The sequence below is a fragment of the Aquarana catesbeiana genome, linkage group LG05, assembly GCF_042186555.1.
Source record: "Aquarana catesbeiana isolate 2022-GZ linkage group LG05, ASM4218655v1, whole genome shotgun sequence".
Lineage (NCBI taxonomy): Eukaryota > Metazoa > Chordata > Amphibia > Anura > Ranidae > Aquarana > Aquarana catesbeiana.
The window spans coordinates 164,313,237-164,330,688 of record NC_133328.1 but is presented as its reverse complement, the minus strand read 5'-3'; positions in this window follow the sequence as shown (position 1 = coordinate 164,330,688).

Here is a 17,452-nt window from a genome sequence, read left to right as displayed (position 1 = left end):
CAGCTGATGAGGAGCAAGGAGAGATCCTCTTTGTTCTTTGGTGTGGGTCTTTTAGATACGCTTGCCAACGAACTGCATGGCAGGTCAACATATGTCTGGTCAAGCATGTGGTACCCAAGCGGGAGATGTTTTGGCCACGCGAGATACGCTTCAGACATATGTTGCAAATAGCAGCGGTGCGATCTGATGCACTCGTCTCAAAAAAGGCCCACACCAAAGAACTTTTTGAATAACGCGCAGAGACTGCAGCGCCCTGCACATGTGGAGCTTTGGGGTGTGATGCAGTCAATGTGCTGCCCTTAGGCTGGCCCCTGGAGGGCATCCTGCCTCGTTGGTGATGTGCTGCCGCCTCCTCCTCCTCCTCCTCCTCCTCCTCTCTCCTATCAGGCACCCACGTTGAGTCAGTGACCTCATCATCCCCTCCCTCCTCATCACTGGAGCAAACCTGGCAGTATGCTGCAGCAGGGGGAGCATGACTGCCAGATTGCTGTCCTTCTTGGGCACCCCCTCTGTCCGCGCTCATGTTACTGCCTTCATCGAGCTCAGTATCGTCATCAGAGCCTTCCAAACGCTGGGCATCCTCCTGGAGCATGTACCCAACACTGTGGTCAAACAGTTCGAGGGAATCCTCATGAGGACATGGTGGAGCTAGGGAAGGAGTCACTGATGACATTGAGCTGAGGGAAGAGGCCGCTGCTTTGCCAGACAAAGCACCCTGGGCATGGGTGAGAGAGGATGAGGAGGATGAGGACGGCTTGGTCATCCACTCGACCGAGTCTTCCGCATGTTGCGGCTCAACACGGCCAGCTGCCGAAAAAAAGGCCAAGCGTGTCCCATGGCCACGTGCTGATGAGGATGCACCGTCTCCACGACCAGCACTAGACACAGAGCCTGCTTGCCCTCTCTTATTGGCTTGTGACTGTCTGCCTCTCCTTCTTGGCCTTCCAGACATACTAATGGCCTGTAGCTGCACTAAGCTGGGATAGAACACCTGTAATTTTCTTCAAGTAGCTTTATATACTGTAACCAGACAAGCCTGCCTGTCAGTAGGAAGATAACAGGAACGGATCTAGCTGAACACTGTGAGCAGGACGCACTGTACTAAATGTAAATAGTCTAGCTGCCTGACCGTGGTACTAATAGGATCAAATAGAACACCTGTAATTTTCTTCAGGTAGCTTTATATACTGTAACCAGACAAGCCTGCCTGTCAGTAGGAAGATAACAGGAACGGATCTAGCTGTACACTGTGAGCAGGACGCACTGTACTAAATGTAAATAGTCTAGCTGCCTGACCGTGGTACTAATAGGATCAAATAGAACACCTGTAATTTTCTTCAGGTAGCTTTATATACTGTAACCAGACAAGCCTGCCTGTCAGTAGGAAGATAACAGGAACGGATCTAGCTGTACACTGTGAGCAGGACGCACTGTACTAAATGTAAATAGTCTAGCTGCCTGACCGTGGTACTAATAGGATCAAATAGAACACCTGTAATTTTCTTCAGGTAGCTTTATATACTGTAACCAGACAAGCCTGCCTGTCAGTAGGAAGATAACAGGAACGGATCTAGCTGAACACTGTGAGCAGGACGCACTGTACTAAATGTAAATAGTCTAGCTGCCTGACCGTGGTACTAATAGGATCAAATAGAACACCTGTAATTTTCTTCAGGTAGCTTTATATACTGTAACCAGACAAGCCTGCCTGTCAGTAGGAAGATAACAGGAACGGATCTAGCTGTACACTGTGAGCAGGACGCACTGTACTAAATGTAAATAGTCTAGCTGCCTGACCGTGGTACTAATAGGATCAAATAGAACACCTGTAATTTTCTTCAGGTAGCTTTATATACTGTAACCAGACAAGCCTGCCTGTCAGTAGGAAGATAACAGGAACGGATCTAGCTGAACACTGTGAGCAGGACGCACTGTACTAAATGTAAATAGTCTAGCTGCCTGACCGTGGTACTAATAGGATCAAATAGAACACCTGTAATTTTCTTCAGGTAGCTTTATATACTGTAACCAGACAAGCCTGCCTGTCAGTAGGAATTTAACAGGAACGGATCTAGCTGAACACTGTGAGCAGGACGCACTGCACTAAATGTAAATAGTCTAGAAGATAACAGGAACGGATCTAGCTGAACACTGTGAGCAGGACGCACTGCACTAAATGTAAATAGTCTAGAAGATAACAGGAACGGATCTAGCTGAACACTGTGAGCAGGACGCACTGCACTAAATGTAAATAGCAGGAACGGATCTAGCTGAACACTGTGAGCAGGACGCACTGCACTAAATGTAAATAGTCTAGAAGATAACAGGAACGGATCTAGCTGAACACTGTGAGCAGGACGCACTGCACTAAATGTAAATAGCAGGAACGGCTCTAGCTGAACACTGTGCGCAGGACGCACTGCACTAAATGTAAATAGCAGGAACGGATCTAGCTGAACACTGTGAGCAGGACGCACTGCACTAAATGTAAATAGCAGGAACGGATCTAGCTGAACACTGTGAGCAGGACGCACTGCACTAAATGTAAATAGCAGGAACGGATCTAGCTGAACACTGTGAGCAGGACGCACTGCACTAAATGTAAATAGCAGGAACGGATCTAGCTGAACACTGTGAGCAGGACGCACTGCACTAAATGTAAATAGCAGGAACGGATCTAGCTGAACACTGTGAGCAGGACGCACTGCACTAAATGTAAATAGCAGGAACGGATCTAGCTGAACACTGTGAGCAGGACGCACTGCACTAAATGTAAATAGCAGGAACGGATCTAGCTGAACACTGTGAGCAGGACGCACTGCACTAAATGTAAATTGCAGGAACGGATCTAGCTGAACACTGTGAGCAGGACGCACTGCACTAAATGTAAATAGTCTAGAAGATAACAGGAACGGATCTAGCTGAACACTGTGAGCAGGACGCACTGCACTAAATGTAAATAGCAGGAACGGATCTAGCTGAACACTGTGAGCAGGACGCACTGCATTAAATGTAAATAGTCTAGATAGAAGATAACAGGAACGGATCTAGCTAAACTGAATACAGTGTATATATATATATGCAACACCTGGGATGCATATATATACACAATACACTGTAAGTGCAGCTAACTGACTGACTGTTCTGCCTAATCTATCTAACTCAAATCAAATGACACTGTCTCTCTCTCTCTCTATCTCTCAGCACACCGGAACACACACTACACAGGGCCGCCGTGCAGGCGGCCTTATATAGTGTGGGGTGTGTACTAAATCCCCTGAGCCATAATTGGCCAAAGCCACCCTGGCTTTGGCCAATTACAGCTCTCTCTACTGACGGCGCTGTGATTGGCCAAGCATGCGGGTCATAGTGCATGCTTGGCCAATCATCAGCCAGCAATGCACTGCGATGCCGCAGTGAATTATGGGCCGTGACGCGCCACACGAATTTAGCGCGAACGGCCCATAACGTTCGCAATTCGGCGAACGATCGAACAGCCGATGTTCGAGTCGAACATGGGTTCGACTCGAACACGAAGCTCATCCCTACTCACCAGTGCCCATCAAATGCAGCCTACTAGTGGTCATCAAATGCAACCTACCAGTGCCCACCAAATGCAGCTTATCAGTGCCAACCAGATGCAGCTTATCAGTGCCCATCAAATGCAGCTTATCAGTGCCCACCAAATGCAGCCTTATCAGTTCCTACCAAATGCACCCCACCTGTGCAATGCCCACCAGATTCAGCCCACCAGTGCAATGCCCACCAAATGCAGCCCACCTGTGCAGTGCCCACCAAATTCAGCCCACCAGTACAATGCCCACCAAATGCAGCCCACCTGTGCAGTGCCCACCAAATGCAGCCCACCAATGCAAATTCCAACCAAATGCAGCCCAACTGTGCAGAGCCCACCAAGTGCAGCCCACAAATGCAGCCCACCAGTGCAATTTCCCCCAAATGCAGCCCACCTGTGCAGTGCCCACCAAATGCAGCCCACCAGATGCAGCCCATCAGTGCAATTCCCACCAAATGCAGCCCACCAAATACAGCCCACCAAATGCAGCCCACTAGATGTGGCCCTCTAGATGCAGCCCACCAAATGCACCTCAGCAGATGCAGCCCACCAAATGCAGAACACCAAATGCAGCCCACTAAATGCAGAACACCAAATGCAGCCCACTAAATGCAGCCCACCAGATGCAGAAAACCAAATGCAGCCCACCAGATGTAGCCCACAAAATGCAGCTCACCAGATGCAACCCACCAGATGCAGAACACCAAATGCAGAACACCAAATGCAGAACACCAGATGCAGCCCACCAGATGCAGAACACCAAATGCAGCTCAACAGATTCAGAACAACAAATGCAGCCCACCAAATGCAGCCCATCAGATGCAGAACACCAAATGCAGCCCACCAGATGCAGAACACTAAATGCAGCCCACTAGATGCAGAACACCAAATGCAGCCGACTAGATGCAGCCCACCAGATGCAGCCCACCAGATGCAGAACACCAAATGCAGCCCACCAGATGCAGCCCATGTGTGCAGTACCCACCAAATGCTGCCTATCAGTACAGTGTCCACCATTACCTGGGTCACGATCTCCTGTGTCGTGGAGCTTGGATTTAAATTGCCCGCCCGAGTGACCGATGTAAGAAAGTCCTGCCTCCTGTGACACACGTCACACTGATTCCATGCTCCGTTGGATCAGTGTTCCGTCAATCACAGAAGCTGGTCTAGGAGGTGGGACTTTCTTACAGCGCTGCCAAACAGCTCAGATGGACCCCCAGCTCCATGACACAGCGGGAAATCGCCACTGTGTATGTGTACCACATACAAGGAGGAGGGAGGGGAGGATAGCACGGAAGCTTCCGTGCACAATCCATCCGCGCAGGATCTGCCCTGCTTGAGCCACAGCTCGAAGTGGCCCCAGGGCAGGCGGCCTACCGGGAAATTTCCTGGGAATCCTGGTAGGCCAGTCCGGCCCTGGTGCTTGTTATTATTTAGTGGTTTAAGTGGAACTTCACTCTCTTAATCAACCTTAAATATTTTTTAATTATTATGCTGCTAGTATTAGTAAATAGGTAGGAAAGTATATCATATTTACTTATCATAAACTTCTTTTTGGATGGATAAATGAGTTTGCTTTGAATATTAAAAAACAAATTAAATAGCCTTTTGTGGTGCTGAGATGCAGTGTAGTTCCACTTTAACTAGCTTGAAGGAATGTGAGAAAATTCCACCCTAAACCTCTTTACCATGCTCAAGCAGTGGCAACCATATACACCACAGACATCATTGAATTCTCTGTATATAGCCGTGACCTAAATAGTATATGCTCTGTTTTCAGTCAATGAAGTACTGGCACTCTAGGGAGCTGCTTAGATGTTAGGTCCTCTTGTAGCTCCCAGCGGTGACTCACCTGAACTGAACCCAGACTCACCAACACATCAGTAGCATAAAGTGGGCTTTATTGAAGATAAAACCAAAAGCCCTGTAGGGATCATCATCACTATAATAATCAGTTATACGCTAAATGATCTGAAAGGCCTATCTATGGTTCTCAAGTCCTGACCAATCCACTGGTTAGTGAAGGGTGAAAATCAGAGTGTACCGGCAATGGTGTGTGTAATGTTAGAGTGCTCTCTCTCTCCTTATGGGCAGGTCAAATGAGCTGCATGCTAAAACACTCCATTTACGTGTCAAGACCTCCAAAGTAGGAACATGGTTCTTAAGTACGCCATACAGCATGGTCTAACTAACCCATTATGCTCAGAACTAATGGAAATTCAATGCGGAAATTAATATAGGATTTCGCATTTTAACCATAGATACATTTTAAGACGTTTAAATCATGCTGGCTGCCAAACTGAGATATATTAAATTGAGATAAGTAGGTTGATCAGTGATCTTTCAAACACAGTTTAGCTGTATGGTTTAATCTAGCTGACATAATTGGAAAGACAAATCAACTGATATTTAAAGCTTCGAGACAAAATTAGGGAAAATAAATCAATAGGTATTGGGCAGTGGCAGCCCATCCATAGAGGGCGCATGGGCGCCGCCTCCCCTGTCGATGCGCCCAGCCCCCTGATCTACATATCAGAGTGCTGGACCATGGATCCAATGTGGGGTGGGTGTTTTTTTTGAAGAACCTGATTAGAGCCAAAGGCTCTAATAGGCTTCAAAAAAGGGTAGCCTCGGAGCGCAGAGCATTGCGTTCTCATCCCACCCTATTGTGTGACAATAACAAATTAATTAATTTTCACTATTTTTTCACTAAAGTTCCTCCCCGCCAATCAGGAGGCAGGTCGTGAAACCTGTTTCTTGTTTGGCCAAAGCGTCAGGCGATCCTATATGATGTCTAGTGCTTTGGTGGAAGAGGAGACACACGGCAGAGGTAGCTTGAGGAGTGAACACCGGAGCCGCCGCTGCCCCCACTCCAGGAGTGGACACCACAGCCCCGCCACACGAGTGGGTAAGTGCCAGACCACCCGCGGGGGGGGGTGCTGTCAGTGCCGTGCCACATCACTGGGGGGTGTTGTTTGTTTGCCGCCCCCCGCAAAAGAAGAACCCACCAGCCGCCACTGGTATTGGGGTCCCCTAGGAATAGATTCATTTTCAGTTTTTCCATGAGTGTATATGTGATTGGAGATGTTCAGAGACATGAGGGCTGCAGCTAGCATTGGCAAATATCAAGCAGCTTTCTAAATTGTATACTTCTTTTTCCTGTGAATAATGACAGTATTATCTTCTCTATTCAGTGTCAAGAACTGAAGGAGATACCCCATGCATCTGGGAATGGACAAGTATATGAATTGTTTTATATGTAGCCCTGTACGTAATTGGCAAAAGAGGGGCAGCTGCAGTCTCACTTTGTCTGCAGCTGTTTCTGTCTGTGTGCCCACAAAGGATTGCTACACAGACACAGTCATAACAGAGACTCTTATGCCCCGTACACACGGTCGGATTTTCTGACGGAAAATTTGTGATAGGACCTTGTTGTCGGAAATTCCGACCGTGTGTAAGCTCCATCACACATTTTCCATCGGATTTTCCGACACACAAAGTTTGAGAGCTTGCTATAAAATTTTCCGACAACATAATCCGTTGTCGGAATTTCCGATTGTGTGTACACAAATCCGACGCACAAAGTGCCACGCATGCTCAGAATAAATAAAGAGATCAAAGCTATTGGCTACTGCCCCATTTAGAGTCCCGACATACGTGTTTTACGTCACCGTGTTCAGAACGATCAGATTTTCCGACAACTTTGTGTGACCGTGTGTATGCAAGACAAGTTTGAGCCAACATCCGTCGGAAAAAATCCTAGGATTTTGTTGTCGGAATGTCCGATCAATGTCCGACCGTGTGTACGGGGCATTACTGTGAAAGTGATACAAATATTGATTAGTCAGTCCTCCCCCTACTAGAGGGCACCCAGGGGACATGGATTACAAGAGACTCTGAGGAAAATCATGGGGGATTGTGGGGAGTGTAGTTTGCTGAAGAGGTTTGCTGGAAACTACAATTCCTAAAAGAGGTACATCAAAGGGGAGAAGCTGGAGTGATTTTTTCCGGGCTGAGGGAGGAAGATGGCTCTCTTTCTGCTAGGAGTCCAGTACTAAGACAGACTGTAACCCACCTGAGCACAGCAAGGTTGGTGACCTGGCGATCCCTATCTGAGAGCAGTGGAGGTGGAGCGGATGCTATTCTGGAGCCTTGGAGTGTAACCTCGACTGTGGAAAGCCTGCTGTGCAATTAGAGATCCATATGCTGAGGACCCCACCATAGGGTCTGGCCTTTTGCCTGGCATTTGGATAGAAAGCCTCTGCTTACATAGAACTGGTGAGTGGCTGCTGGCTAACCATACACTGCACCTGCAGGAACTTGTAAAGGGATACTACCACAAGCACCCCAGCAAGCTGGCCAGGAGAAGGTTTCAGGAAGTATTATTGACTACTGACTGTTGCTGCGGTGATCACCTATAGGTCCTTCCCTTAGCTAGGGTTACCCATAGCAGGTGTAAGAAAGAGATGTACCCTTGGGCATTTACTGTTTGCAGCCGGTTAACTAAACTATTCAGCTGTTGCATTTTCACTATCTCCCACTGTTTGGCTAGTTGCAAGTCATTCTGTGATTGTTTAACTGCTGTGGTATACCTACTGATTGTGAACCATTGAAATATAGTATTTTTCCTATTAATTTATCACTGTATAGTTCTTGTTCACATCTATCTATCTATCTATCTATCTATCTATCTATCTATCTATCTATCTATCTATCTATCTATCTATCTATCTATCTATCTATCTATCTATCTATCCAGTATACTGTATATGACAAACCCAACTGGGACAGGGGCTTTTGGAGGGGACTAGGGGCTAGAGTATTGGTAAAGAGCTCAGTTCAGCCTCTGATTCCATGGAGAGGGCAGATCATTCTCTAATGATGGACAACGTGATAAATGCTGAGAGCGAGGCTTGGATTAATTCTCTGAATAAAAACAAAAAAGATTTACCGTCTGGAGTGGATGGAAAGGTGTAATATTAATCTTGTACAGCTTAATGGTCAGAGGAAATATGGTGGCCCTTCTGCAGACTGTGTTGGAGAAGCGCCTCCACTTGGGACAGAAATATTTACAGGAAGTCCCCGAGTTACGAACACAATAGGGACTGTAGGTTTGTTCGCAAGGCGAAGTTGTTCGTAAGTCGCAACACTGCATTTGTAAGTGTAACTTCCAGTCGAAACACTGCATTCGTAAGTGTAAAGTCTGCCTGTGCATGGATGTGGGATGTTCCGGGTGCTTGTTATGTTATATGGGGCTCTTCTGGCCATGCAGTACATGTAGTACTGCAGTATGGGATGTGTCCGGAGGTATCCAGGACCAGCGTGGAGCACAAGTAGACGGCATTTGAGGCCGTTCTTAATTAGGAGTCGTTCGTAACTCGGGGGTTCGTAACTCGGGGACTGCCTGTATCAACAATCTCCCTCAAATCTATGAAGATAAATTAATTCCACTTTTTCAGACTGCTGGAACACTGTATGAGTTTTGTCTTTCTAGTGGACAGATTACACAAATTAAAGCCAAATGCCTGAAGGCAGCATGTGTAATGTACTTTTTGTAGATGCCAGACCGCCTGGGTGGCTAGTTGTTGATTAGTTTACTGTTAATTAGCACACTGTTAGCTGTTGGCTGTTCCTTATGTGTGCTAATGAGACTACTGTTTACAGTTTGCATTAGGGTTGTCCTGATACCGATACTAGTATCAGTATCGGCACCGATACCGAGCATTTGCCCAAGTACTTGTACTCGGGCAAATGCTCCGATGCTTCCACCGATACCTGTACAGTCAGCGGTGATCGGCGCGTGGGGGAGTTACAAGCTTCTCCCCCCGTGGCTTTCAACTGCTTAGTGACATACAGCAGTGATCGGTGCTTGTAACTCCCCCACACGCGATCACCGCTGACTGTCACCTCATCCTCCATGCCCCCTCCATTCCTCTGTCCCCCTCCGCTGTCCCCCTCCATTCCGCCGTTCTGCTGTCGCCCTCTCCTTCTCTGTCCCCCTCCGTTCCACCATCCCCCTCTCCTTCTCTGTCCCCCTCCGTTCCGCCGTTCCGCTGTCCCCCTCTCCTTCTCTGTCCCCCTCCGTTCCGCTGTCCCTCTCTCTTCCTCTGTCCCCCTCCGTTCTGCTGTCCCTCTCTGCTGTCCCCCTTCGTTGTGCTGTCCCTCTCCGCTGCATGAATGGGCAGAGTCAGCTGACTCTGTCCATTCACATAACTGAAACATTGTAATCTCCTGTGATTACGATGTCTCAGTTTATGAATGGAGAGGACCCGCTGTCTTCTCACCATTCATTTTCAGTGCAGCTGAGGCTGCAGAGAAAGGGACTGGGGAATCTCTATCCTCTGTCTCTTTCTCTGTCTCAAGGGGGAGATATCAGGGGTCTGTTGAGACCCCTGATATATCACCAAAGCTCCCCAACAGGGCTGATTAAAAAAAAACAAAACACATATTGCAATAAAGAATAAAAAAAAATATTATTGTCAATGAATGTAAAAAAAAAAAAAAAAACACACAGACACCATTCACACCCCCCCCCCCCTAAAAAAATAAAAAAAATAAAGCATTGTTAAAAAAAAAAAAAAAAAACACTGTCACGTGACATAAAAAAAAAGTATCGGTAATCGGTATCAGCGAGTACTTGAAAAAAGTATCGGTACTTGTACTCGGTCCTAAAAAAGTGGTATCGGGACAACCCTAGTTTGCATTGTTTAGGGTAATGTGATCAAGCACTTACCTGATTTTGTGTGGTATATATTTTGTGTGAATTTACAATAAAGTCAGTTCCAGTTTGCACCTAAGCTAATGGCGTCTAGTTCTTGGGCGCAATATTCAGCTATAATACCTGGTTCCTGATTCCAGACTGGAGGAAGCTGTATCTTGACGGAGGCACCCAGGCTGGGTGCCAGGTGGTCCATCACACTGCATATATATCCATACACACACGTACAGGTATTTGAAATTGCTATCCTAAGCCCAGTCAGGTGTGTTGGAGAGTAAAGAGCTATTTTCAGAATCGTATGTAGATGAAAAGAACGCCCGACACATCAATCAGCTCTTTCGGGAGTAAGTGCTACACATATGACAGAACCAGACCAATTGTTTCTGTCACATGAGATGGGCATGGTGTACACTATAATTCCATTAACTGGTAGCTTATATTGGTCTTTCTTTTTAATGGTATTCTTGGCTTAGAAAGAACCGGTTACTAATGGACATTTGTAGTAATCTAAATCTCCATCCTTAAATTGTGATTATAGTTAAGCCTTACCTCTCAGGGATTACTTGATCTTTGATCATTTACATCTCCTGTCAAAGCAGAAGTATCAGGCAGTGACGCCATTCTATCTTCTACCAGTTCAATGCATAATAACAGACACTATTGGCACTCTCAGTATTACCTGGCGGTTTTGTTAATTGACAGTTTTACCCTCAATGGGTGTCTTATAGCCTGACACTGGCCTGATGTACTGGAGAGAATACAAGTGGATAAAAGCACACACACTTATTCATGTGAAGTAAGGCTGCACTAGTTTAACAATTTTGTGCGGATTCTTACCAATGCTAAATCCCAGAATGTTCTAATAATTTATATTAATGTTATACATGAATACATTTGCTGTAAATCAGAGGCATAACTAGAACCTTCAGGGCCTCAGTGCAAGAAACTATGAAGGGCCCCCCCTGACCTATGGCCAGGGCCCTTCCCACTGATCCTAGGGGCAGCAGGACCTGGAAAGGAGGGGCGGCATATGGAGGAATTGCAATGGCGCACATGTTGCCCCTGTACACCTTGATGGCATATAGAGGAACAAAAACCCTCCAATTTCCTCCTGCAGCCACTGAATGCATATGGGAGGGAGAGGAGGAGAAGCAGGCTTTTAGCGGCTGCCGGAGAAAAATGGAGGGGATTTGTTCCTCTATATGTCCCCCATCAAGGTGTACAGGGGCAACATGTGCACCATTGCAATTGTGAACCTGTAGTTACGCCCCTGTAATGAGTGGCAGTGGTGGTGGTGGGGGATGGGATTAGTGGCAGCAGAGGTGGTTGGGTGGGGATAGGATCAGTGGCAGTGGTGGTGGTGGGATGGGATGAGTGGCAGCAGTGGGGGGATGGGATCAGTGGCAGCAGTGGTTGTGGTGGTGTGGGGGAGTGGATCATTGGCAGTAGTGGTCATGGTGGTGGGGGGGTCAGTGGCAGTAGTGATCATGGTGGTGTGGGTGAGTGGATCAGTGGCAGTAGTGGTCATGGTGGTGTGGGGGGGGTTGATCAGTGGCAGCAATGGTCATGGTGGTGTGGGGGTATCAGTGGTGGTGGTGGTGTTGGGGGGATCAGTGGCAGTAGTGGTGGTGGTGGTGTGGGGGGGTATCAGTGGCACTAGTGGTGGCGGTTGTGTGGGGGTATCAGTGGCAGTGGTGGTGGTGTGGGGGGGAAATCAGTGGCAGTAGTGGTGGTGGGGGGTATCAGTGACAGTAGTGGTGGTGGTGTGGGGGGGTATCAGTGACAGTAGTGGTGGTGGTGTGGGGGGGTATCAGTGGCAGTAGTGATGTGGGGGGGTATCAGTGGCATTAGTGGTGGTGGGGGGTATCAGCGGCAGTAGTGGTGGGGTATCAGTGGCAGTAGTGGTGTGGGGGTATCAGTGGCAGTAGTGGTGGTGGTGTGGGGGGTATCAGTGGCAGTAGTGGTGGTGGTGTGGTGGGGGTATCAGTGGCAGTAGTGGTGGTGGTGTGGGGGGTATCAGTGGCAGTGGTAGTGTGGTGGGGGGTATCAGTGGCAGTAGTGGTGGTGGGGGGTATCAGTGGCAGTAGTGGTGGTGGTGTGGGGGGGAATCAGTAGCAGTATTAATATCAGTGCCACTCACTTGCAGATCACTTGATCCCCCTCCTTGCTAGGTCTTGCTTGGGCAGGCAGAGAGGATGGGCAGGGCCTGTGAGTACCCGTGAGTGTGGGCGGAGAGGATGGGTGGAGCAGGCAGGGACTGTGCAGTGTGCCTGTAAGTGAGGGCAGAGCCTATTCAGTGTGCCCGTGAGTGAGGGCGGAGCGGGCGGGGACTGTACAGTGTGCCCGTGAGTGGGGACGGAGCGGGCGGGAACTATGCAGTGTGCCCGTGAGTGTGGGCAGGGAGGATGGGCGAAGACTGTGCAGTGTGCCTGTGAGTGCGAGCGGAGAGGTTGGGCGGAGCGGGCAGGAACTGCGTGCCCGTGAATGACCAGTGAGTGCACTCCCAGGTGCCTTTGGGCCCCCCTACAGTGGCAGAACTCAAGGGCCCAGTCACAAGTGCGACTGCTGAGACCCTGGTAATTCCGCCACTGCTGTAAATGATCCAGTTTAACATATATAATGTGCATCCTGTTCCAAATATCTGACCAAACAATGAGCATAATTTGTCAGGGACAGTTATGAATCTCAAGAGCCCGTTTCTTGGTTATGTGTGCTGAATTAAATCTGCTTCTTCTTAGCGCTTATTGAGAATGTGCCAGAAAGCTGATTTGGTTGGTTGCCATGGTTAGGTATTCCTTTGCTTGATCTCCAGAGAGCTGCATTTCTGTAAACGGTGAATGTTTTTTAGTTCATCACAATAACAAGCTGTAGTTTGCTTCATTTTCTACGCTGATAGACTAGTCTCTTTCAAATTTTTTTCCAGCCTAATGCACTTGGCAATCTGTGTGCTTTCGGTAGCATGCTTGTGTTCTTAAAGAGAGAGGATTGGACACACAAAGGAAAGGTTCTGCCCTCATTATTTTCTGAAACTGCATCCTTGAAAGAGAGTCACCTCTGCAAATAAACTCTCAGCAGCTACCTCACAGCCATTGGACTGATGCTGACTCTGGAGATGAGTAAATTGTTTTTTGCCGTGATAACTGTTTTAATGGATGCTATTAACGTTACATTTTACACTACTTTTATTTTTATGTGAATTTTCTTCCTCTAAATATTCCTTTTTAACATAGCCCTGTCTAAATCTCCAATCACTTGAATAAACAAAAAAATCTGTTTTCTGACTATGTTGTACTTGGATTTTCTTTTAATGTGATGCTAGCAACAGGTTCACTAAAAGCAAAATGAAAAATCCAACTCCTATCAAAAATGTTAGTCTTAAGCCTTGTACACACCATCGGATTTTCCGACGGGAAATGTGTGATGACAGGCTGTTGGTAGATAATCCGACCATTTGTATGCTCCATCGGACAATTGTCAGATTCTCCACGGACAAATGTTGGATGGCCGGTTTTAAAATTTTCCACGGACAAATGTCTGTTGTCGGATTTTCCGAGCGTGTGTATGCAAGTCCATCGGACAAAAGTCCAAAGTACAAAACACGCATGCTCAGAAGCAAGGACGAGCCAGAAGCGGTCGGTCTTGTAAACTAGCATTCGTAATGGAGAATTAACATGACATGGCAAATTATGAAATCTCGAAATGCAGCGCACATTCTCTTCTTCTTTAATGGGATAATAATAATGCTGCTTTACTGGTGATACTGATGGAGTTATTGCAAACTATTTTTCAAAGGCTTTTTTTTCTAGTGATATCAAGAATATTATTATTATGCTTTTTTTTTGGGGGGGGGGGGGAGTTACCACAACACCATTATCCCATAGTTTTTAGATACAACTATGTTGGCGTCCCTTGTCAATTTTACATTGTATTTTTTTTAAATGTAACTGCCTACTCCCAAACTGTCATTTGAAGTAAAACACATAGCCAAGTATTATTCTCCACAATTTTTTTATTGTGCATTAAAAAAAGAAAACAAATAAAATTAGACATGCTATCTGCCAATAGAACTTAACTAAAAAGTACATTCTATGCATCCAAAACTATAGAAAATATCACAAATCAAATCATTATTATTCAACCAAAAAAACAAAATAAAAGCCTCATGCATGTGTCTTGCTTCTTAATATAGGGGGTCAGCAATGCCAAGAGTTGGTGAAAGCAGGGATCCGTCATCCAGAGATAATTCTGAAAAACATCTGGATTTTCTCCTGGAGCTCCCGCAACAAAGGCATATGACATAATTGGTCCCAATTAATAAAGCAACCAATTTTTGGTCCAAGAAATCCTCCTCCTCCTGTTCCTGGACTGGACTTGAGTCAAAGCAATAACTCCAAGACCAATAATAAATAACACATTATCTCCTTCGATTCCGCAACATGTCTGGTTGACAAACGGCGGTTCAGAAACGAACTGAAAAGCACAAAATTAAAAGCGCTAAATGAAAAGCATGAAATTAAAAGCGCAAATCAACACTCACCAAACTTCTACTAACACGAAATTAGCAGAAGGAGCCCAAAGGGTGGCGCTAAAGAGCTGAAAAACCACGTAGTACGTCACTACGTTCGTGTTTGTTGGCCGACAATTTCTTGTCGTTTGTATGCAAGACAAAATCCAGGCACACGCCTTCGAACAAAAGTCTGAGGTTTTGTCTTCGGAAAATCCGATCGTGTGTACGAGGCTTTAGAGTGGGGAAGGGTTTGAAACTTTTACATTTTGTACCTGTTGGTATTTTTCTTTTTCTCTGTTCTAATACCATCACCTAAACAGAAGTAAGAGCAAATCTCATTCATGGAGACATAGGATTATGGGGTTGATTTACTAAAACTGGTGCACTCAGAATCTGGTGCAGCTGTGCATGGTAGCCAATCAGCTTCTAACCTCAGCTTGTTCAATTGAGCTTTGGAAGTAAAACCTGGAAGCTGATTGGTTTCTACGCAGAAGTGAGCCTCTCCGTCTTTAGTAAATAAACCACAATATACAATACCATAAACATCTGTGAAGGTTCTCATTTATTGCCGTAATGGTATACCTAATAGTAGTTAGTCACAGTCAACTGAACTTGTTCTGTAATGTCTAAAGCCCCATACACACGATTGGACCTTGTACAAACTTTGCCGTAGATTTCTGTGCAAAGGGCGTTGTCCACGAACTTGTATTGCATACACACGATCGGACTTTTAGGCAACAAACACGAACGTAGTGACGTTACAACATACTGACGACACTTCAAAAGAGAACGTTCAATTCTCCGGCGTCACCCTTCAGGCTCCTTTTGCTAATTTTGAATCAGTAGACGTTTGGTCAGTGCTGAGTCGCGGTTTTCAGTTCTGTGTGTTTCTTTGCGTTTCCGACCGTTCGTAGGGCAACCAGCCATGTTGCGCAATCCTAGGAGAGAGCGTGCTATTTATGGGCTTGGAGTTCTTGCTGTGACTCTAGCCCGGTCCAGGAATAGTCGGAGTAGTAGGATGAGGAGTGTTTGGGCCAAAACTTGGCTACTTAATCGTGACCAATTTAGCCATGTGCCCTTGCTGCGTGAGCTGCAGGAGAATAATCCAAACGATTATCGTAAATATCTCGGGATGACAGACTCCTGCTTTCAGCAACTATTGTCCTTGCTGTCCCCCTATATCGTGAAGCAGGACACCTGCATGAGGGCTGCTATTCCAGCAGAGCAAAGGCTCATAGCCAGCTTGCGTTATTTGGCGACAGGGAGGAGTCTCCAGGATATAAAGTTTACCACTGGTATCTCTCCCTAGGCTCTGGGAGTCATTATTGCTAAGACATGTAGTGCTATTATCCAAGTCCTGCAGAAGGACTATATTTGTGTAAGTTTTTTGCTTTAATATCACCTTCATGTTTTCTAATGTATTTTATATTTTTTGTATTCCATCCTTCCCATTTTTGTAATATGCTGTTAATGAATGTCCTCTTTGTCCTCATGCATGCTGTAACCTTTTTCGTGGCCTACATGCATATTTTCCTTCACTAACCTCCCCAGCATGCTACCCTGGGCCCATACACACCTAGCCTAGTAACTTAACACTGTATTTTTATGCTTCATTTTTGAGTCCCTTTTTTGTGGTGCTAACACTTATTTTTAAACCCCCCCCAAAAAAAAAAAAGGCAGAGTCAACCGATACAACTACTCTATCTGCTGATTTTGATAAACACATACACAGTATACCTTATTTTTTGAGTTAAGATTGCTGCATAAATTCTCAAAAGCATGTAGTGCAAGGGCCTGCCTGATTACGAAAAGGTACAAATTATACGTTCGTTATGATGAATTTAGCATTATGAGGGGCTCCCACCATCCCTGTGTAGTTTTCATTATGAGGGGCTCCCACCATCCCTGTGCTGTGTTCATTATGAGGGGCTACCACCATCCCTGTGCTGTGCTGACTTGCTGGGTTTTTAACTTCATCATAACAAATAATCATAATTAACGAACATTGTTATTATTTTGTCCGATGTATGTCAAAATGTGTATAGATTTGGACAATGTGCTTTCGCATTTTTGGATTATGCCACTTCTTACCTGTCCACTGGCCTGCCAATCTTGTAATGGGCTGGCAAAATTAAACTTAATTTTTAATGCATTTAGCTCTCATGGAAGTGTAGAGGTTTACTTGTCAAAAACATCTACTCATTCAACTCCCCCCCCTAACATTTTTATAATATGCCACCAGAGGGGGTGAGGGAGCATATAACTATAACTTATCCTTTTTTTTGTAAATACACATTTAAATGTTATATTATGTTGCCCCACAATGTTTGTGTCAAATATGGTTGCAAGTTTATGTTCTCAAGTATTAATTTTGTATTCTTTGTTTGACTCCACAGTTTCCTTCAAACACCCAGCAATGGCAGGATGTGGCAGCCCAGTTTGACAATTTATGAAATTTCCCCAACTGTGGATGCGTCATTGATGGCAAGCATGTGAGGATAGTCACACCACCAAACTCAGGATCATTTTATTTGAATTATAAAGGGTTTTGCAGCATAGTTCTGCTTGCTGTGGTGTCAGACAACTATGAGTTTATGTACGTTGATGTTGCGATGAATGGACGCCACTCTGATGGAGGTGTGATGATGCGTAC